This window comes from Oryctolagus cuniculus (assembly GCF_964237555.1).
Source record: "Oryctolagus cuniculus chromosome 17 unlocalized genomic scaffold, mOryCun1.1 SUPER_17_unloc_1, whole genome shotgun sequence".
In the NCBI taxonomy this organism is placed as follows: domain Eukaryota; kingdom Metazoa; phylum Chordata; class Mammalia; order Lagomorpha; family Leporidae; genus Oryctolagus; species Oryctolagus cuniculus.
In genome coordinates, this window is record NW_027208202.1 from 981284 (window position 1) to 1005900 (window position 24617).

General features: G+C 37.6%; 1 long non-coding RNA gene and 1 pseudogene across 7 annotated transcripts in view; one reads left to right on the forward strand and one right to left on the reverse strand.

Moving 5' to 3' along the window:
• Positions 1-24617, reverse strand: part of LOC103346842 (uncharacterized) — a 399916-nt gene that overhangs the window by 357755 nt on the left and 17544 nt on the right. The gene's annotated exons all lie outside the window — the stretch shown is intronic.
• Positions 7288-20660, forward strand: LOC138843196 (protein DEK pseudogene; annotated as a pseudogene).

Sequence of the window (24617 nt, forward strand, 5' to 3'; positions counted from 1 at the left end):
CACCTGCTACTTCTCCCCCCCGGGTGCTGTTTTGCACTGCTGCTGAGTAAGCTATCAGACCCTGATGGCATAGCTAGCACACTGCCCAAGAACCTCCAGCTCTGGTGGCAGGGTCACATGAAGCAAAGTATCATGGAGGCTTCAAAGGGGGAGCGAGCAACCCAATGCAAAGGTGGTTGATGCAGGTGCTAACTCCATGAAGATGTTCAATGGAAAGTGGATCCCTAAGGTCGAAGAGAAGCATAGCAAGAATGTCATCAAGAGTAGCAGCTTTTCCAAGACCTCAAAAATGAGCTCAAAGAGAAGGAGTCTGTAGCACTGGTTATTGGTGCTCTTCATTTTCTTGTTTGTTGCTGTGCAACTCTCCAAATTATTCAAGCATCTTGATGGGCGTGTGAAGTGACTAGCCTTTTAGATGCTTCCATTCTTCAGTGAATTTTAACTTGAACTCATCCCTGATGTTTGATACCCTTGTTAAAACAATTCAGTAAGCCTCCTCCTGCAGTGCCAGAATCCAATATTGATGATGGTTCAAGTCCTGCTGCTCCTCTTCTGATCTAGCTCTCTTCTATGGCCTGGGAAAGCAGTCAAAGATGGACCAAGTGCTTGGGCCCCTGCTTCTGCATGGGAGACCCAGAAGAAACTCCTGAATCCTGACTTCAGATTGGCCCAACTTCAGCTGTTACAGCCATTTGGCGAGTGAATTGGAAGACCTTTCTTCCTCTCTCTATGCCTCTAACTCTGTAACTCTGCCTTTCAAATCAATTAATAAAATTTTAAAAATAATTTTTTAAGATTTGTTTATTGCTCTCTTCTCCCTTCTCTCTCTCTCACTCTTTCCTCTCCTTCTCTCTCTCTCTCTCTCAGCTCCTCCCATCCTCGCTGTCTCTCTCCTTCTCTCTCTCCTCTCTCCTGCTCCCCTCTATTCTATCTATTACTTTCTTTGTCCTTCTTTTCCCCTTCCCTCTAGTCTCCTGGGTTTTCCCCAATAAACCCTTTACCTTACAAAAAAAAGATTTGTTTATTTATTTGAAAGACAGAGTTACACAGAGAGAAAAGGAGAGGCAGAGAGAGAGGTCTACAATTCTGCTGGTTCGCTCCCCAACTGGCTGCAATGTCAATCCAAAGCCAGGATCCCTGAGCTTCTTCTGGGTCTCCCATGTGGGTGCAGGAGCCCAAGGATTTGGGCCATCTTCTACTGCTTTCCCAGGCCATAGCAGAGAGCTGCATCAGAAGTAAAACAGCCAGGATTTAAACTGATGCCCAAATGGGATTCCAGTGCTGCAGGCAGAGGCTTAGCCCACTATGCGACAGCACCAGCCTCTAAAAAATAATTTTTAAGTTACAATAACTGACCCTACTTAGTAAAGAGTAGTTTTTTTTAACGTGGCTATTAAAGCAATATGCAGTATGGATAATTAGATTAAATCTATGCAGACAGGGACTAGATATCATTAACCCTGATGTATAAATGCAATTAGCCACAATGTAAAATTTGGGCTTTTCTGGATTTTTTAACAGCTATTCACTTTATTAATCTCTTTAATTAAAAGCACACTCCTGAAAAGGCATGTAACTATCTTGTAATAAGGGCCTTTTCAATGGTTCAACTACACAGTTTGCCTAGTTTTGCCACAACTGCTAGTACCTAAGATTTTTTACCAGTTTCTAAATGCATAGTATAAAGGGAGATGCATACAGCCACAATGTTTAACTAGCGTTTCTATTACACTATCTTGAATTTTTGCATGAGTGAATATGCGAACATAATTCTCATAAAAACAACTTGGTTGAACATTTTGTAACTTGGTCACTGCAGTTTCACTAAAATCTATCACAGTGGAGCAAGGTCAGAGAAGTTTTGTTATATTACATTATTTTCAGCAGAATTATTTTAATGTCTCAAAATAATTTACTATGCTAGACAAAACTTTAAAGAAAAATAGCATCAAAAATGGCAGCCTAATCAGAATATACTGTTCAATCCAATGTGCTAAAGACAGCATGTTAATAGCATGTTTAATACCAAAACAATGTAAAATTTTACACTTACTTTGGAGAAGGCTTTTCTATGGGACTGGCGCTGTGGCTCACTCGGTTAATTCTCTGCCTGTGGCACTGGCATCCCGTATAGGTGCCAGATTCTAGTCCAGATTGCTCCTCTTCCAGTCCAGCTCCCTGCTGTGGCCCAGGAGGGCAGTGGGGCCCTGCACCTGCATGGGAGACCAGGACGAAGCGCCTGGCTCCTGGCTTCAGATCAGCAGAGCTCCGGACATAACAGCCATTTGGGGGGTGAACCAATGGAAGTAAGGCCTTTCTCTCTGTCTCTCCCTCTCTCTCTCATGGTCTAACTTTGTCAAATAAAATAATAATAATAATAAAAGGAAATGGGTTTTCTAGATCTGTGATTGAAATACTCTTAGAACACCAGGTACATCAAACTAGGATGGCATCTGGAATTAAATTGATTTATCGATCAGGGTCAATCTTTACTCTTCCCCTTATTGTTTGATTTTATAGGTTATGATTGCTGAAATTTTATTTTTACTAATGTTAAGAGTGTGCCGGGGGGCCGGTGCCATGGCTCACTTGGTTAATCCTCGCCTGTGGTGCCGGCATCGCATATGGGCACTGGGTTCCAGTCCCGGTAGCTCCTCATCCAGTCTAACTGTCTGCTGTGGCCCTGGAGGGCAGTGGAGGATGGCCCAAGTGCTTGGGCCCCTGCACCCCCATAGGAGAACAGGAAGAAGCATCTGGCTCCTGGCTTCGGACTGGTGCAGCACTGGCCATTGTAGCCACTTGGTGGTGAACCAATAGAAGGAAGACCTCTCTCTCTCTCTCTCTCTAACTCTACCTGTCAAATAAATTAAAAGAGTGTGCCATAAGGCACATTGTTGAGATTTTTATTACTGTTGAAAATTGAATATATTGGCTACTTATGCACTTAACGATAATTTGGTTACAAAAGTGTGAGCAGTGTCTAAGTGTTAATGGATTGGATAAAAACTGCTTATGTTTGCTTTGTTAATTGCCTCAGGTTATCTTTTTAAATAAGCTATTTTAAGAGGAACAGAAGGAAAATTTCCTACCTAGTCTATACAAAGTGCAAAACTCATAACCTCAAATATGAAGGAAAGGAGAAGAGAAAACTGCAGTGGTTAAGGATATATAGGCATTAACTACCCTGGAGTCAGAAAGGAATCAGCTGATGTTAGATCAGATTTTTAATTGAATTGTTATGTTACTTTCTCACCCAGTAAATCAATTCCTGTATTTGTTTCCTCTTTGAAACAAGTCATGGTTAACTAATTCTATTTTATTGTTCCATTTAAAATCAAAGTTATTTTGCTAAATTCATAGAAGGTGCTTTTTCTTTGAATCAAATCATTCCATTTCAAAATTTCTTTTGGTTTACTATAGATAATTAGCTTTGAGTTTTTTGTTTTCTTAATGTACATTGTCTTGATAACTATTACTGCTGAATTGCTGTAGCAACAGCCAGGAAATATTTCAGATGAAAATTGTTTTCCCTTTGTCATCTCTGTGAGTTACCAATTGAGTGCATTTTATATTCATGTGTGGGTAAATGAAAACTATGTCTATTTGATTTCACAATAAAGTTTCCTGAATATTTGATGCTTTTCTTCTAAAATAAAATGATAAAGAATTCTTAATTGAGTATATTCTTTATAGTTAATAGAAAAATTTTTAAAGACTGCCTAATGTTTTGTGTTAATTGAACTATAGTATACAAGGGAATAGATATGAAGTTTATTACAGGAAATTGAAAGAAAGGAAAATATATAAAAACCACAATGAACCAAACACTTCTCTACTTAGAATTTACCATCTTATTATTATTCATGTTTGATTCAAAGAGAAAGCACAGTTCTTTGATATCCCTTTCTCAGTTGCATTTTACATATCATCTAATGTTGAGCACAACATAATAAATAATTTTTAGGAAAAAACAGACAAGTCACACAGAGTAGAAATTTGTAATGCATACATTTTCATACAACTTATATACAGATGTTTATAACTCAACAATAAAACAAACCAATAAAAAAGAAAAATTATCTGAACACACTTCATAAAAGAACACATATAAATAAGAGCACAAGAGGGGCCAGCATTGTGACATAGCAGGTCATTACTTGCCAGTAATGGAGCATCTCATATGAGCACCAATTCATGACCTGGCTGCTCCACTTCCAATGCAGCTCCCTACTAATGGCTTGGGAAAAGCAGCTAAAATAAGTCCAAGTCCTTTCACTCTGCCACCTACATGGGAATCCCAGATAAGGTTCCCGGATCCTGGCTCCTGGCTCCTAGTTTTGACCTAGACCAGCCCTGGGAACCTCCACTTTGCTTATGGCCCTGTCTAAATACTGATCATATTCTTAGAATTGTATGTTTTAACTATATGGCATCTGTTCTTTTTATATTAATAAAATAAATTATTAAAAATATATAATCCATTCTGTTGGGTGTGACTAGGTATCTCACTGAGGTTTTAATTTGCATTTCACGGATGACCAATTATGGTGAGCGTTTTTATGTGTTTTTATTTTTTTAAATGTTTGTTGTTATTTATTTGAAAGCAAGAATTACAGAGAGAGGTTTTCCATCTGCTGATTCAGTCCCCAGATGGCCACAATGACCAGGCTGGTCTAGGTCTGAAGTAGCCCCCTGACAGTAGGGACTCGATTTTGGAGTCCTTGAGACTCCAACACCCCCCTCACTGTGAGACTCTGGTCTGAAACTATGGTTTCAAATAGTCAAACAATAGCAGTACACTATATCACCCTTGGCAGAGCACAAAAACCCCCTAGCATGATTGCTCAAGCTTACAAGCACAAAAAGTTGCCCCTGGGTTACCTGGGTTCATAATGAAGATGTGATTTGTCTGTATCTTACATTAATGTCAAGTCCTAATTGCTAATTGTAAGATTGTAACTAGTATTGTTAAGATTATGATAAATATTAATTTCACTTAGGTTTTGGGTTATGTTGACCCCAGTAACCATGTACTCTTTTGATTCTCCTTTGGTCTTAACAATTGTGTATAGCAACCGTGCATAGCAACCGTGTATTCCCCCCCTTCCCGGTTTTGCAGTTTTTGCCTTTATAAACCCTAACCTTTGGTTATTCGGGGCTGCTCTGTTCATGTATGATCAGACAGCCCCAGCATGCTGGATAATCAATAAAACTTCCCCGTGCTGTTTGCATAAGAGACGTGTCTCTTGGTGACGTTTTTCGGGTGGTCGACTCTCACAGGTCAAAACTAGGATCCAGGAACCAGGAGTGGAGGAGCCAGGAACCTTATCTGCGATTCCCATGTAGGTGGCAGAGTGACTTGATCAGCCCTTGCCCTGACTGTTGACGAACAACTTAATACGTTATCCCTCTTAGTATTTTTGTTTGTTTGTTCTACTTAATACTTTTGGTTGAATACTATAATCAATACACAGTTATTCTCAAGTGTTGAGATAACTGAAAAGTGATCGCTGTTAAATATAAGAGTGGGAATAAGAGAGGGAAGAGATGTGCAATTTGGGACATGCTCAACCTGACCTGCCTCAAACGGTAGAGTTAGAAACATACCAGGGGATTCCAATTCAATCCCATCAAGGTGGCATGTACCAATACCATCTCACTAGTCCTGGTGATCAATTTCTGTTCACAATTGATCATAATGATAGAACTAAGAGCCAAAGGGAGCACATAAACAAGAATAGTGTCTGCAAATACTAGCTGATAGAATCAAAAAGGGAGAGAACGATCCAACATGGGAAGTGGGATACACAGCAGACCCATAGAATGGCAAATGTCCTAAACAGCACTCTGGCCTCAGAATCAGCCCTTAAGGCACTTGGATCTGGCTGAAAAGCCCATGAGAGTATTACAGGCATGGAAAGCCAAGACACTCTGGCAAAAAAAAAAAAAAAAAAAAAAAAAAAAAAAAAAAAAAAAAAAAAAAACCACCTAAATGAAAGATCTCCACGAGTGAGATCCCAGTGAAAAGAACAGGTCATCAAAGAAGGAGGTACCTTTCTCTGAAGGGAGGAGAGAACTTCCACTTTGACTACAACCCTGTCTAAATATGATTAGAGTTGGTGAACTCAAAAGACTTCCATAGCCTTGGCAACTCATGACAAGAGCCTAGGGTGATTACTGATGCCATAAACAAGAGTGTCAATTTGTTAAGTCAACAACAGGAGTCACTGTGCACTTACTCCTCATGTGGGATCTCTGTCCTTAATGTGCTGTACATTGTGATTTAATGCTATAACTAGTACTCAAACAGTATTTTTCACTTTGTGTTTCTATGTGGGTGCAAACTGTTGAAATCTTTACTTAATATAGGCTAAACTGATCTGTATATAGAGAATTGAAAATGAATCTTGATGTGAATGGAAGGGGGGAGGGAGAGGGAAAGGGGAGGGTTGCGAGGGGGAGGGAAGTTATGGGGGGGAAGCCATTGTAATCCATAAGCTGTACTTTGGAAATTTATATTCATTAAATAACAGTTAAAAAAAGAATAAAAAAGACGATATCAATTAAAAAAATAAAGACTATCTATAACCTTTACATCTCTTTGTGATTCTATTTCTGCTTCTACTGAAATTTCCATTGATAAACACAATCATCAAAATACAATGTGTGTTGAAAGTACATTTGTCTATTTTTCAATTATATTTGAATTTGTTACTACTACCTGAGTAAATTGTCAGTAAACTAATTTATGTCAGTTCTTGCACAGAAAACTTCAGACTACCTTAGTTTTCCTTATCAGTTTTAGGCCACCAATTCTCTAAATTCAGAAGGTGTCCAATCAAATATCATGGTCACAGTATCTGAGCACAGTCTATGGCCAATTTCATCTCTCTCATTAGGAGATTGCATTTTGGCCTTATGGACATTCATGTATACTGAAATACCATTTCAATTTTGAAATGTAAGAGTTTGGTCTTTGAAATCATTGAGCTCACTTTTTTTTTTCAAAATATTCTAGTCTAGACCAATTCCAGCCCTGTGAACCTGTGGGCATGATAACATACACTTTCATTGTGAGAGCATCATCAGCTCCAATATTCTATGAGCTGTCCTGGAAACCTTCAGATTCACAGTGCCTCTGAGCCATCTTAGTCAATGGTAACAATTCTCCACATGTGTATGTATATAGATATATGATTCTGGTATTTATAGAGCTTTGGATTATTACTTGATTATTCTAGTTTTTCAGCTATTCAAATTATCTAACGTGGATCTAGATACTGGTACATGTACTGGCAATTATGTTGGTAAGTATCAGGATCTTGATGTGAACTTGGATCTCAGAATTATATTTAGTTGATAGTTCCTTTAATTTTAGAGGTTAGCAGAGAGGGGGACACAGAGAGACAGAGTGTGTGCTACAATGTGGTTGTTCACTCCACATTGCTTTAATGACAAGGAACTGGATTATTATGGAACTCTGAAATATCCTTTTCTGATGTTGAATAAATAATATATATACATATATTTATATGTGTATATATATATATATATATAAAATTATTAACCAAACAAAAGTCAATCTTAGAACTACACCTGCTGTGATTTTGCTTGGCTCTATATGGCAAGATTATCAACATACACAAAATCTTGTTAATTTTCTTTTCCACTTTTATGTATAAAATTAATCAGAAGGGTTTTGGGCACATATTATCATTCTCCTTTTTGAGGTGATATACTTTTGCCTTTTTCCGGTGGGTTATATGAGTCTAAATAAACCTTTTATTTTTTGTTGTTTTTTAAACTTTATTTTATTTATAAGAAAGACAGAGTTACAGAGAGTTTAGAAACAGAGAGAGAGGTCTTCCATCCTCTGGCTCAATCCTCAAATGGTCACAATGACCAGAGCTGAGCCAGGAGCTACTTCCAGGTCTGCCACATGGGTGCAGGGGGCCCAAGGACTTGGGCCATCCTCTTCTGCTTTCCCAGACCATAGCAGAGAGCTAGATCAGAAATGGATTAGTTGGGACTTGAACCAGTGCCCATATGGGATGCTGGCACTGCAGGCTGGGGCTTTAACTCACTGTACCCTGTTGATATTTTTACAGTACAGCTGTAGATGCCAGTGTCTTTCATTTAAGAGATTTTTTTGGTAACTGGCATGATATTTTCTTTACTTATTGTTGATTTTTCAGTTATTTCTGGTTTTGTGTACATCTAATACATACTGCTTCACCCAATTCTCTTGTGTTTGTCATGGTATTATTGCTCCTACATTGTTGCTTACTGTTGTTTCCAGTCATCAGAATATAGGTTATGTACTGACATGTGCATTCCTTTTTAATTTTTATCTGTTATATTAATATAAGAAAATAGATTTAATGTATTTCATAGATACAGTTCTAAGAAGACAACCATACTTCCACCCTCCCTCCCTTAATCCCCTCTTTCTTTAATTCTTTTTTCTTTAACTTTTGCAATAACATACTCTCGATTTACTATATAATTACAAGTGTAATGCACCACTATCATAATTTTAAACAAATAAAAAGTAGAAAGATTACTGTTTCATTTCTATAATATGTATACATCAATGATGTGTATGTAGTATAAGCCAATCCGAGTACATGGAACTATAGATAATCATGGTTACCTTTTATTGTTGGTTTAATAAGTTCCACAAAAACTTAAGTTTAGAACAATCCATGATTTTAAAAATTTTCTGGGAATAAAATAATTTATTGGACTCTTATTCAACAAATATCTTTACATCTGCTGATCACACTATTATTTAACCTATATTATCAGGCAATTTATATATATATATAACCTATATAATCAGTCCATTATGATTACCAAAACATAGTATATATTATTAAATATGCAGTGTTTTAGTTATCATTGTTTTAATGCACTTGTGTGATCCATTTTTATCATTAATATCCTACTGTGAATTAGTCCTGCTATTATTAATCCCAGGCCTTACGTGGCTTTGCATTTGTGACATGGACTTGATGAAAATAATCTAAAGTGTCTTTGAAACTATTTCATGTCCCCAGATTCTTAGAGTCATCTTAACCCATTCAATATTTCTCAGTTCCCAAGGGATATATTATTTTAATTTGGCTGGAATTCTATAGGATTATAAGTTGACTGTCATTTTGAATTTTCAAAGTGTATCTGTAAATACAAATATCTTTCTTGATGATATTCCTGGTAATTTCCAAGATCTTTGCTTTATTTCCATTCACTTTTTCTCCTTATTTTGCACTTTAAATGTAATTGAATGAACTTTTTCAACAAATATGTGCTTATCACTGTATTATTATAAAATAACAGTTCTACCCTCAGTAATGACAGCATAATTTATATACTAATAAGCAAAAAGTTTTTAATCTTTACTTTCTATTTGTATTGCCCAATTACATCATCAAATCATAGCATTTACCAATGCTAGCATAGTGAACATGTGACCATGTTTGCTAGGTTTTTCATTTTTCTGTCAATTCACTCAAAATTCTGGAAGAAAATAAGCAATTTTTATCTTCAAAACTTCTCAGAGACATCTAAGGCCAAACTCTTTGACTGTTTCAAGGATGTTTTTCACACTTTATGGATTTTTTATGGGACTACATTCTTATTGATGTTGAAATTTTCAATAGCCTAGTTCTCGGTGCTCATGTTGTTCCTTTAAGATCACTCTGGAAGGGACAAGACCTGTTCTGGATTTTATTTCCTGCAAATTTTTATATGATTTGATCATATTTTATTGGAATTCATTGTTCCTTCCAAAATACTTTATTCACTCATGGTTATGACAATATCATTTTTATCATAACAATTACATACATTATTGTCTTTGAATTCAATGATATTAACCACATGTAATTTCATTTTCTTGGTGTATCTTGATCCAGCATCAAGAATCTGTAGATGTCTTCATTGACTTTTTCACTGTAACATTATTAGCCCTCTGAAAAATGTCTAAGTTGTCTTGGACTCCTTCATGTATACAGTGTCTCTGAATGTTCTAACATCAATGTATTTGCCATCAGATTCCCACTTCTTTTTAAGATTCATCTATTTATTTGAAAGTCAGAATAGAGAAATATTGTTTTTTTCCAGTGGGAGATAATGAACTCAATGAAAATTCTGTAGTTTGTCCTGGTATTGTTCACAAACACAGTTGCTCAAAGATGTCTAGTTCTGGAGTAGTGATTAATCCTATGAAACTCATATAATTTTTACACTCTAAATATTTTAATCGTATGCTAAACTGACCATTTTGTTTGAAAGTGTTCATGAACTGTATCTAGATATTTTAACTATGTTTAAGAATCTTCTGTTGAGTGCATGATCTTCTCTGGATTTAATTTCTTTCATTTTTCAATATTATGTTTAAATACTTTTTTAAAAGTTTTATACATATTAGATTTTCCTTTATAACTACTTATCACTACTATTGTTACCATTTCACTTACAATTTACAGTTTTCAAAATATTTTGTTATAACATTACCATTTTATTTTTGTCATTCAAAATAATACTATTGCCATGTCTTATCAATATTCTAATGTCTATCAATACTAGCATAGTGAAGCTCTGACCATCTTGGATGAACAATCCTTGTGACATCCAAACTCGATGATATTTATGTACATTCTCCTGACAATGTACATATTCATGATTATTTTTATTATTTTTTAAAACTTAGAGAGTGATACAAGGAGGTGGAGAAAGATAGAGAGAGAGCAAGAGAAAAGTGAGAGACACAGATATTCCATCTAATGGTTTATCCCCAGATTGCTGCACCATCCAGGGCTGGACAAGACCCAACCCAGTTGCCATGAAATTAATTCAAGAAGCCTCCCATGTGGGTGGTGGCAAGCACTCAAGAACTTTAGGTAACATCTGCTCCCTCCCAGGAACATTAGAAATGACCTGTATCTAAAGCTGTGTAGCTAGGACTCAAATGGTCACTCTGATATGGGATGTAGTCATTGTAGATAGTGGCTTACCCCCACTGAATTGGGACACCTACACTGTATACAATTTCTCAGATCAATGCAACCCTCAACTTTTTCTCTTTTTAAAGATTTATTTATTTATTTATTTATTTGAAAGGCAGAGTTGAGAGAGAGAATCTTCCATCCACTGGTTTACTTTTCCTATGTCTGCAACTGTAGGAGCTGGACCAGTCCAAAGTCAGGAGTCATGAGCTTCTTTCAGGTCTGCCACATGGGTGCAGGGGCCTAAACACTTGGGCCATCCTTTCCTGCTTTCCCAGGCCATTAGCAGGGAGCTGTATTGGAAGTGGAGTAGTCAGGACTTGAACAAGTACCCATATGGAATGTTTGTGCTGCATGCATAAGCTTCACTTTCTATGCCATGCACCAGTCCCAACCCTCCTCCCTTTCAAATGATGTGTTCTTTACCTTATGTTGTGAAATCAGCAAGTACAGTTGTTGGTGCACATATTTTTTAAAATATTATCCTGCTAAGTGCACTGATGTTTACTTGATTTAACTACTTTAGCCTTTTTGTAATTATCTAATTATTATTCAATTGTAATGGAACATTGTTTAACAAGTTGCTTTTATTGGCTCTTACTCTACCATTGCTCAGTACTACTTCCAGTAATTAGCATATAATTTGTAACAGCTGTATTTTTTTTTTTTGCCAGGCAGAGTTAGAGAGAGAGAGACAGAGAGAAAGGTCTTCCTTTTTCTGTTGGTTCACCCCCCAAGTGGCCGCTAAGGCCAGCGCATTGCAGCCGGTGTGCTGCACTGATCCGAAGCCAGGAGCCAGGTGCTTCCTCCTGGTCTCCCATGCTGGTGCAGGGCCCAAGGACTTGGGCCATCCTCCACTGCACTCCTGGGCCACAGCAGAGAACAGCTGTATTCATTTTGTTTTAATTTACTATTATCACCCAAATGAATCATCAATACCATAGTGAAAGCAAATTACAACAATATGATATCATCAACAAAATGAAAATTTCTGTTTCCTTAACAATTTTATGTACCCAGTTTTTAAAATCTTGTCCAGTATAATCACTTTCACATTCTAGGTGGCATTTTTAAAATTTTTCTTTAGTTCTGAAAATCTAAAAATTATCCTAGTGCTTTGAACTCAGTAATGTAGTGCTGCTTAGAAGTATGTTTCCTTCAAGATTCATTGGATATCCTGCAAAATTTCACTTTATGTTTCATTCATTTCTGTTTTCCTTTGAATTTTGATGTGAATACAATTAAAATTTTTAGCAAATAGTCATTATAACTAACTGGTTGTCAGTTTCTCAATTCTTCCACCTATAAATTGAGTTTTTACTTACAATAAACAATATATATTAACAAATGCACCCCTTTTGTAATTTTGTTTATCTTTGAATTCATTTCCAACAGATGTGTACATCATCTATATTCTGTCAGCCACTCCTCCCACTGTGCACCTCAGGACATCTTGCTCACATTTTAATTGTGAGACCACTGACAGTCTCTCCTAACCACTGAATTACACACATTTTTCAGAACCAGCATAGTCTAATGGAACAATGTTCTCATTATAGGTTATGTATGTTTTGTCTATTCCTGAGTTCTATATAACAGTACCTTCCATTATTACATTTTAAAGAGTACCTGTAGGTGTTATTGTTTGGGCATAGCAAGTAAAGCTGCAAACTGCAGCACAGGCATCCCTTATGGGCACCAGTTCATGTCCAAAGTGGTCCACTCCTGATATAGCTTCCTACAATTGGACCGGGAAAGCACAAGATGATGGTCCAGCTCTCTGGGCCCCTGCCACCCATGTGAGAGATCTGGAAGAAGTTCCTGGAATTGGCTGGAACCAGTGCTGGCCATTGTGTCCATCTAGGGGGTTAACAAGCAGATAGAAATTCTCTTTCTCTACTTCTTTGTAACTCTTTCAAAGTAAATAACTAAATATTGAAAAATAAAGAATATCTCTAGATATAATTGTCTTCCTTGACACTTTTCCCAATTATTGTCATGATCTTTATTTTAAAAACATACAGGAGCCAGTGCTATGGAGCAATGGGTTAAAGCACCAGCCTGCAACACTGGCATCCCATATGGTACCCGGTTCAAGTCTCAGCTGCTCCACTTCTGATCCAGCTCTCTGCTATGACCTGGGAAAGCAGTAGAAGATGGCCCAGGTCTTTGGGCCCCTGCACCCATGTGGTAGACCTTTCCAGACATCTCTCTGGTTCTACCTCTCTCTCTGTAACTCTTTCAAATAAAATAAATCATTAAAAATATGCTCTTCTTTGCTTTTTTGTAATTGTAATGAAGTATTTTTCACCAAGTCCCCCACTTTTTTAAGATTTATATTTACTTGAAAGACAGAGTTACAGAGAGAGAGAGAGAGAGAGAGAGTGCCAGAGAGGGGGGGGGAGAGAGAGAGAGAAGGAAAAAGAGAGAGATGTCTTCCATTCTGCTGGTTCACTCCCCAAATGACTGCAATGGCCAGAGCTGAGTTGATCTGAAGAAAGGAGCCAGGAGCCAGGAGCTTCTTCCAAGTCTCCCATGTGGGTGCAGGGTCCCAAGGACTTGGGTCATCTACTGCTGCTTTCCCAAGCCATAGCAAAGAGCTGGATCAGAAGAGGAGCAGCCAGGACATGAACCAGCACCCATATGGGATGCCAGCACTGCAGGCTGGGGCTTTAACCCACTGCCTCATGGTGCCAGCCCCATCCCCCTTTTTTATATCTGCTTTTCATATCATTATTGCTCCTACCAAGAAATAAGATCTATTTATGGAAACACAATATCATTTATAAGCACTGTCTGTCTTTTGTATATTTGTTCATCTCTGAATTTACTGCTACCACTTGGATATATAATCATTCATGATGTTTTGGATAAAGGGGTTGTCTTTCCCTGATTTATGTTCATTAAGCTTTTAGTTATCATTTTAATGTAATTATAATGAACTCATATTCACCAGATGCATGAGCATGTTATTGTCATTACAAGATTGCTCATATAATATTACTCAGTACTAATTCTGGTAATCAAAATATAAATTATATTATCTGTATTGGAATTTACCTCTACCAACAGCATATATCATAATTAACCTAGGTAAGACAATCCTAGCACTGAGAAACTTATTCCATCTTGCTTGGTTTTTTCGTTGTGGGATGAACAAAACCAAAAATTTTGCTAAGGGTTCTTGGCCTGTTCTATATGTACCCACCCTCCTCCATGAAAAATGCCTTTTACCAATATAGTAAATCTATCTTTTGAGGTGATATAGATTTTAACTTTTCTGGTGGTCTAGAACACTGTAAATAAATCTATGATTATTGATATTTTTTATATATTTTTTTTTGATAGGCAGAGTGGACAGTGAGAGAGAGAGACAGAGAGAGAAAGCTCTTCCTTTGCCGTTGGTTCACCCTCCAATGGCCGCCGCTGCAGCCGGCTCACCGCGCTGATCCTGGCAGGAGCCAGGATCCAGGTGCTTTTCCTGGTCTCCCATGGGGTGCAGGGCCCAAGCACCTGGGCCATCCTCCACTGCACTCCCTGGCCATAGCAGAGAGCTGGCCTGGAAGAGGGGCAACCGGGACAGAATCCGGCACCCCAACCGGGACTAGAACCCGGTGTGCCGGCGCCGCAAGGTGGAGGATTAGCCTATTGAGCCACGGCGCCAGCTTATTTTATTTTTAACTTTTATTTAATGAATATAAATTTCCAAAGTACAGCTTATGGATTACAATGACTCCCCCCCATAACTTCCCTCCCACCCACAACACTCCCCTTTCCCTCTCCCTCCCCCCTTCCATTGACATCAAGACTCATTTTCAATTCTCTTTATATACAGAAGATCATTTTAGTATATATTAAGTAAAGATTTCAACAATTTGCATCCACATAGAAACACAAAGTGAAAAATACTGTTTGAGTACTAGTTCAAGTATAGATTTAGATGCTGATGCATTTCAGTTATGATTTTAATAGTAAATGTCATTAAAGATCCTTGATTTTCTGAAATTTATTATTTTCTCAAATTTAAAGTAATTGTTAGCCCTTTTAGTTCACCAAGTTACCTCACATCTGCTTGCCACTACATTTTTGCTCTTTAACTTACTGCTTTGTGCTACTTCCAGTAATCAATGTATAACTTATATGGTAACATGTGCATACCATTATTTTGTTTAGATGTTCTTTTACTTGAGAATATCAATTTTATCCTCCAGTCAGCCTACCTACCAGAGAAGCTGAGATCATCCTGCTTGTAGGTTTCATTGTGACATCATGAAATCAATGAAAATTCCCTAAGCTTTATTGAAGTATTCACATACTCTTTTTCAGAACTGTCTCATGCCACTTTACTCATTCTCCATTCCCAGGTGATATTTGGTCAGTACTTTTGGTGTTCTAAGTGACTAAATAGTTAGTTTTGCATTGTGAATATTAGGTAAATAAATACCTAAAAATGTCTTCACATTAAAATTATCCTGGTTATTTGGATGACCTGTGATTTATATCTTCATTTTTTAATTGTAATTTGTAAATGTTTTGGAATATTTGGAATAATAATGATGAAAAAATTATATGCCCTGGAAATCTATTATGGCTCCTGTATTATAATGCTAAATACTATTAGCAGTCGTATAATATAATTTATATTATAAGGTGTACATGCCTTTTATTTCATTTGAACTTGTGATTATCACCTTTATATATTGTCGATATCTTATACAGGCCAGTCCTAGTACTGTGAACATCACATTATCTTGGTTGGGTTGTTCACTGTCTCCTAGTAACTTCCCTATTTACCATTTCTTAGAACCAGCTTAATCCAACAAATTCCGTTCCCTCCTCTGGTAACATATTTTTGCCTTTTCTTGAGCTTCATGGTATTTTAAGTTTACACTTAATTTTGAATTTCAAAAGTGTAGCTCCAGATATGGTATCTTTCTTTTTTCATTATTCTTTTATAATTTTTTTAATTTTCAATTTTCATGTAACTGAATTGAACAATATTTTTTCAAAAATCCATTACATATACTTGTCACTTTATTAATGTGCCTATCAAATGATAGTTTCACCCACTGTTGTCTAAATCCAATAATTTCACATCCTAGGTTGTCTTCTGGCATAAATTGCCAAAAGAATACATCAAGGGTGAACATTTGGCATAGTGATTCCCTGGCTCTGTTTCCCAACTCCACTTCCTGCCAGTTAAGACTCTGGGATATACTAGTGATGGCTCAAGTAATTGAGTTGTAGGTATTATGTGGGAAACCTAAGTTGACCTCACATATATTTACATTCATTCTTGTTCTGCACCAAGCCTTTGTAACCATTTGGAGAGTTTATCAGTAGAAACACTCTCTCTCTCTCTCTCTCTCTCTGTGTGTGTGTGTGGGGGGGGGAGGGAAGTGTGTGTCTCTACCTTTATAAGACACTCTATCACTCAAGACTTTTTTTAGGAAAAGTAAATAGGTCATTATTTCCATAAAAGAAAGATGTCTTACCTTACTGTGTAGCATTCTTGCTTACATTCAACAATTGATGTTCTGTGATTTCACTTATTTCAGATTTTTATAGTCTTATTTCTGGATTTTAGAGTCTTCCAACTTCTTTTTTTAATATTTTATTTCTATCTTTTTTTTATTTGACAAGTAGAGTTATAGACAGTGAGAGAGAGAGACAGAGAGAAAGGTCTTACTTCTGTTAGTTCACTCCCCAAATGGCCACCACAGGCGGTGCTGCGCTGGTCTGAAGCCAGGAGCCAGGTGCTTCCTCCTCATCTCCCATAAGGGTGCAGGGGCTCAAGCACTTGGGCCATCCTCCACTGCCCTCCTGGGCCACAGCAGAGAGCTGGACTGGAAGAGGAGCGACTGGGGCTAGAACCTGGTATCCATATGGGATGCCGGCACCGCAGGCAGAGGATTCACCAAGTGAGCCACGGCACCAGCCCTCCAACTCCATTTTTTGTACACTTTATTTTCCATATAAGGAGTCCATAGCAATTCTTAAGCAAATATGGTAATCTTTAATATCAAAAAAGTACAGTCTGGATTATCGATATGAAAGAATCTACTATCAGTATGAAGATAAGAGAAACATAAATGAATACTTTTATATAAAGAGATGTTAATTTTCCCATTAACTGTACAAATATATACTGAGAATATAAATATATTTTGAAATATATTGAGAATCCACACTATGTAAGATATTATACTAGGCTCTGAAGATAAAACAGACAAAATTGCTGTTCTTATTCAGGTTAGAATCTAGTGAAGAAGAAATGAGAATAAAATTACAACTCTAAATTTATGTAGATTTATTAAGATAACAGAGTTTAATATGATCACATCGGAGAATTCAATCTGCACTAGAACCAGGGGAGATTTTCGTGAAGGTAGGATAAGTAGACTGAAAAATAAAAGATAGGCACAAAGCAGTTAAAAAAAGGGAGAAGATTATCTTGGCCAATCTACAACACATGCTGAATCTCAAATGCAGTTGGCTTGTGACCAAGATAAAGTAAGGGCTGTTTATCTTCCTACATGAAACAATAAAAAATACCTGCATTATGCACAATGTTCATAATAATGGGCCTCAAGAAATGAAGCCAATACCGGAAAGCCAGAAAAGAAATGAAGTAGGCCTCACACACTCCACAGCTCCTTCTAGAGAGAGATTCTAGACCAAATCACAGGAGAAGGAACTGGGGCAGTGTCTGCCCGACTCCCTGAGCAGATGTGATGAAGCCGAGCATCTGGGAACACAAAGGCAGTCCCATATCACAGGGCAGAATATGGGGGAGGAAAAGGCAGGAATGAGGAAGAACCAGGACTTGTTGATTCAGGGAGCGCGAGCCTCACGGCCAGACCATGGCCCGCACGCCTTCTCCTCACTGGGGCCTCGGAGCCCCCGGAGCCTCCTGTACCTCAGGCGGCCAGGACCCGCGGTCCTCAGTTTCTTCGTCGACCCCCACTGCGGCGGGAGAGGACACCACCGCCCAACACTGCATCAGAGAAGGAGCCCCACATGCCTGCCCAAGAGAGGAGAGTGAGGAGAGGAGGAGGAGAAAGATGATGAAGAGGAGGATGAAGGGGAGGAGAAAGAGTCTCACGGTGGAAGGCAAGAGGGAAAAGAACAAAGTAGAGAGGTTGACAGTGCAAGTCTCTTCCTTACAAAGGACAGGGGCAGGCACTTTGTGAAACTGAAAGGATGTATTTGTTTCTGAGTAAGAAGAAAGCAGATAAAATTAGAAATCTACAAAAACTGCTTTACAATAGACCAGACACAGTGTCCTCATTGAAGAAGAATGTGGGTCAGTTCAGAGGTTTTCCACTTGAAAATGGAAGTATTCAGTATAAAAAGAAGGAAGAAATGTTGAAAAAGTTTAGAAATGCCGTGTTAAAGAGCATCTGCGTGGTTCTTGATTAGGAGAGGTCAGGTGTAAATAGTGAACGAGTGAAGAGGATCTTGAATTTCTTATTGAATCCAAAGCCTTCTGGCAAACCATTGCCAAATTCTAGAAAGACTTCTAGCAAAGGCAGGAAGAAGGTGCGCAACAGCTCTGGAACAACAAGGAAGGCGAAGCAAACCTAATATCCTGAAATTCTGTCAGATGAGTCTAGTAGTGATGATGAAAAGAAAAACAAGAGTCTTCAGAGGATGAAGGTAAAGAAAGTGAAGAGGAGCCATCGAAAAAGACTTCTAATAGAGAAAAACCTAAACAGAAAGCTACTGCAAAAGTAAAATGTCTGTAAAAAGTGCTAATGTTAAGAAAGCAGACAGCAGCACTGCCAAGAAGAATCAAGACAGTTCAAGAAAGAAAGTGAATCTGAGGATAGTTCAGATGATGAACCTTTAAGTAAAAAATTGAAGAAACCACCTACAGAAGAAGAGTTAAAGGAAACAGTAAAGAAATTATTGGCCAAATCTAACTTGGAGGAAGTCACAATGAAGCAGATTTGTAAAGAGGTATAGGAAAATTATCCTGCTTATGAGTTAACTGAAAGAAAAGATTTCATTAAAACAACCGTTAAAGAACTAATTCTTGAGACTGAGATGACTTGTTTCCATAGATTCGAAGATCTGATTTATACCATTGTACCAGCAAAGAGAATGTATTTCCTTTTCTAAATCCTTGTTAAGCATTGTGGTAGGACAAACCTGCTGACCCTTTATTATCTTGAGTGTAATGTAAAATTGAGTTTGCCATTTTAAATTGCATTTCTATTCAGTTTTTAGTTAAAATTCTTGCATGGCAGCAATTATTTCTTTCTTTTATAGTTGTATTTTGTACGTTTTTGATTTATATAAGGATATAGATCCTTGAGTTGTGGTTTCTAGTGCACTTCATATTAGCTTGCTTAAGACATTCTTTTAATCAGGTAGAACACAAGCTATTATAACCGGCATTCATACACAGACTATTTTAGCACATGAACTATTGTGAATCCACATCTCTTCTGTCAGAGGGAAAGCTTCAGTGATGGTGTGTTCATCATGTAACAATACACATGCTACAGTTGTCCAGGACTAGGTTGGAACTTCTCTCCTGCATGTGTCTATTTGCCAAGTTGTCAGCATCACAGAAGTGACAGATGTTCTTTCTGTATTTTTAAAGACCAATTTGTTGTATATAAGGTTTTTAATTCTTTTGTGAAGGTCAATTTTTAAACTCACATAGGTAGGTTTCTTTCCACTTGTAAATGATAAAATGTCAGTGTTGAGGCATATAGTGTGACAGCAGTGAAAGAATTCAGTGACAGGACACTAAAGGGACAAACTGTGCTCCTGCTTTGCCTTTAAAGTGTCATCAATTTGTAGTTTTAGTGTTAACTCTGCAAAAATGTTTGTTGATACATTTTATATTAAGGACAGACCAAAATCAATACACCAAAATTTCAAAAACTTTGGGAAGAAGAGTTATATACAAGCACATTTGGCTTATTAGTAAATGAAATAATTCTTATTAACTGCTTTGCCCATATAAAATGTTCATATTTACAGAAAACTTGACCACCCTCATAATGATGATAAAGGTACCAGGTAATGGTGCCAGAAATGTTAGGCGATAGTGGCTATCTCTGACAAAGTATTTCTCAGAAGTGATAATATGCTTATCTTTGCCATTAAAGAAATTCAGTGTATTTGTGTATTTGGGGCTGTTGGGTTTGAAATTTTGGCCAATCACGATTCTAGGTGATCAGTATATGGACCACTCTTTTTTTTGCTATGAATATAAAAATAAATAAGAATATTCATGTTTTGTGTCTTTTTTCTCACTGTAGATACCCACTTTTTCCTGTGTATTATCCCTCAAATGCCTTTACATCTACATGTTTTTTTATTTATTTATTTATTTTGACAGGCAGAGTTAGACAGTGAGAGAGAGAGACAGAGAGAAAGGTATTCCTTCCATTGGTTCACCCCCCAAATGACCGTTATGGCTGGTGCATTGCGCCAATCTGAAGCCAGGAGTCAGGTGCTTCCTCCTGGTCTCTCATACAGGTGCAGGGCCCAAGGACCTGGGCCATCCTCCACTGCCTTCCTGGGCCACAGCAGAGAGCTGGACTGGAAGAGGAGCAACTGGGACAGAACCAGCACCCCAACTGGGACTAGAACCTAGTGCCAGCACTGCAGGTGGAGGATTAGCCTAGTGAGCTGCAGCGCTGGCCTACATTTTTTTTTAACTTTTATTTAGTAAATATAAATTTCCAAAGTACAGTTTATGGATTACAATGGCTTCCCCCCATAACTTCCCTCTCACCTGCACCCATCCCATCTCCCACTCCCTCTCCCATTCCATTCCAATCAAGATTCATTTTCAATTATCTTTATATACAGAAGATCGATTTAGTATATATTAAACATTTCATCAGTTTGCACCCACACAGAACATAAAGTGTAAAATACTGTTTGAATACTAGTTATAGCATTAATTTACATTGGACAACACATTAAGGACAGAGATCCCACATGAGAAGTAAGTACACAGTGACTCCTGTTGTTGACTTAACAATTTCACACTCTTGTTTATGGCATCAGTAATCTCCCTAGGCTCTAATCATGAGTTTCCAAGGCTATGGAAGCCTTTTGAGTTCACCGACTTTGATCTTATTTAGACAAGGTAATAGTCAAAGTGGAAGTTCTCTCCTCCCTTCAGAGAAAAGTACCTCTTTATTTAATGGCCCATTCTTTCTACTGGGATCTCACTCTCAGAGATCTTTCATTTAGTTTTTTTTTAGTTTGTTGTGGTTTGTTTTTTTTTTTTTTTTTTTTTTTTTTTTTTTTTTTTTTTTTTTTTTTTTTCCAGAGTGTCTTGGCTTTTCCATGCCTAAAATACTCTCATGGGCTCTTCAGCCAGATCCAAATGCCTTAAGGGCTGATTCTGAGGCCAGAGTCCTGGACCACTCTTGAATGAGACTGATTTTATCTTTTGTCTTAATCAGTTTATTAAATAATCTCTGAATCTTAAACTAAAACATGTGTTATAAAAATTATTTGATATACCAATGGAGTGTTTAAAAATGCATCATAAAACAGAATTATGTAAAACTGATGTTGAATGTGAACAGGTGTTTTCATAGGCTGACTTGTTTCTTCATAAACTTATTAAGAATTTAGGGAAAGTATGTTTAATGAATGGAATAAGCAATAAAGGGGACCTGCAAATTGGCCTTTGATTTTAAATATTCTTAGAAATCTTCTCAATAAAAATTATAAATCTAAAAAAAAAAAGAAACCAGGAACTGTATAGGGCCATCCTTGAATTCTAGTTCAAGTCATTTACAGTGCATGCCTTTCAGAAAACACCCAAATACTGTGGGTGGGACATTACAGGAAATTTTGCCAGGTGCCAATGTAGTGCTGCACTTAATCATCCATTCCTACCAGCCAGACTGAAAAACTCCTAAGTCATGGGACAGTGAAGAGAGTAATAATAAAAGTGTTTGCCTTAGGGGTATGAAATTATTCATAGGCTAAGCATGGTTCTGATCCACATAACAAATCATAAAACAAGACTGGCAAAGATGAACCTGTTTATAAGGAACTTAACTGCATCAAAAAATCAGTCTGGAAACAGGTAAGTGGAAGCATAAAAATTGTTTTAAAAACTAACCTACAGTTGTAAATATATAAATCATAGTGCCAGTGATTGTCACTATACTAGATGGAAATTAACATATATTACACATCATAAAAATATGTGCATCTTTGAGACAGTGCTAATCTAGGATAAAACTTTAAGTGAATAATATTAGCCCCTGGGGCAAGTGCCATGGAGCAGTAGGCTAATCCTCCACCTGAGGCTCCGGGATCCCATGAGGGAACCAGTTCTAGTCCCAACTGCTGCTCTTCCAATCCAGCTCTCTGCTATGGCCTGGGAAAGTAGCAGAGGAAGGACCAAGTGCTTGGGCTCCTGCACCCATGTGGAAGACTGGGAAAAAGCACCTGGCTCCTGGCTTCAGATGGGTGCAGCTCCAGCCATTGTGGCCATTTGGGGAGTGAACCAACAGAAGGAAAACCTTTCTCTCTCTCTCTCACTGTCTATAACTCCACCTGTCAAATAAAAATAAATAAATAAATGAAAAATAATATATATATATATGCCCCAAAAGATGGAGAGGAAAAAATCTGAAAGGAAAAATAGCAATTTTTTTCTAAGTTTAATGATAATTATAATCTTACCCTAGAGGGAAGGGTGTAATAGGACAATGAGAAATTATTGTATTTTTATTATATATAATGTGCTAGGGTGTTACTTCCAATTGGACTATGATAAATTGCAATCTATGTTATCAGTTGTAAAGCAGCTACTAAGGTATCAAAACAAAGGATTTTAATGAATAATTCCCCCTAAAATAAAAATATAACCAAATCATAAAATAGTAACTGGGGCTGGCAGTGTGGCTCAGGCAGATAAAGCCCTAACCTGCAGCACTGGCATCAAATATGGTCATTGGTTCGAGTCCTGTCTGCTCTAATTCTGATCCAGCTCCATGCTAATGGCCTGGGAACGCAGCAGAAGATGGCCCAAGTGCTTGGGCTCCTGAATCTGCTTGGGAGACCCAGAAGAAGTTCCTGGCTCCTGGTCTCAGATCAGCTGATTTCTGGCCATTGTGATCATTTGGGGAGTGAACCAGCAAATGGAAGACCTCTCTCTCTCTCTCTCCCTCTCACTCTCCCTCTCTATCCCCCTGCCCCATAACTGCATCTTTCAAATGAATAAAAATACATAAAATAGTAATCTAAAATAAAGCAGAATCGTGTAACAACATATGGAATTAAAAGAAAGCAATATTATGACAGATAAGTTGAATTATATAAATATTCATTTTAAAAGAAAGTAGTCTAAAGTCTCAATAAAAAGTCAAATGATTAGACAGTACAGAGAAAATAAGATGAATTGTATACTCCATAGCAGATATATACATTAAATGTAAAAGCACAAATTCATTTAAAAATGGAAAATATTTGCCACATTAACATTTGACAAATAAAAACTGAGGAATATGAGCTTCTGCAAGGTGTATCTATAACCAAAACTACCATGAGCAATAAAAATGCCATTTCATAATTACAAGAAGTTCAATTAATCAAGACAATGCAATAATCCTAAAATTTATGCATCTAATAAAGTTTCAAAATGCATGTTTTAAAATAAGGTCGAGTTTTGGGGCTGGCGCTGTGGCACAGCAGGTTAACACTCTGGCCTGAAGTGCCGGCATCCCTTATGGGCACCGGTTTTAGTCCTAGCTGTTCCACTTCCAATACAGCTCTCTGCTATGGCCTGGGAAAGCAGTGGAAGATGGCCCAAGTCCTTGGACTCCTGCACCTGCGTGGGAGGCCCAGAAGTTCCTGGCTCCTGGCTCCTGGCTCCTGGCTCCTGGCTTTGGATCAGCACAGCTCTGGCCATTGCAGCCAACTGGGGAGTGAACCATTGGATGGAAGACCTCTCACTCTCTCTGCTTCTCCTCTCTGTAACTCTGACTTTCAAATAAATAAATAAACCTTTAAAAAAGATAGTTTTTAAATAGAAAAAAAATGCAAGTATCATCTGATATCCCAGTACCTTTTATAAAGCAAATGGTAGAACAAGTAGGAAGAAAATCTGCAAAAGTATACAGGTGAAGCCACCACTCTCAAGTATCCATAGGACATTTACCAAAATAGATGTTGTAGACCAAAACAAATATTAATTACAGGATAATATGAAAGTGATAGTATACAAATTATGTTCTATGACCACAAACCAACCAAATCCAAAAGAACTATCACATTGAAGTATCAGGAAAACACTGAAGTACTTAGCAACTCAGTAGAACACATTGCAGTAAAACTGAGTCCAAGAGGTAATAAAGAGAGACATTAGAAGGTATAAACATTGAATGAAAATACAGCATAGGGGAATCTGTGTAATGTATCTTTAGAGACACTAAAGAAAAAAATAGCAGTAAATGTCTCTAAGGGGTTTTCAGAAGTTCTTTATAAAAACACACCTTGGGGACAGAGCTGTGGTGTAGCTGGTAAAGCTGCTGCCTGCAGTGCCGCCATGCCATATGGGTGTTGGTTCAAGTCCCTGCTGCTCCACTTCTGATCTAGCTCACTGCTGTGGCC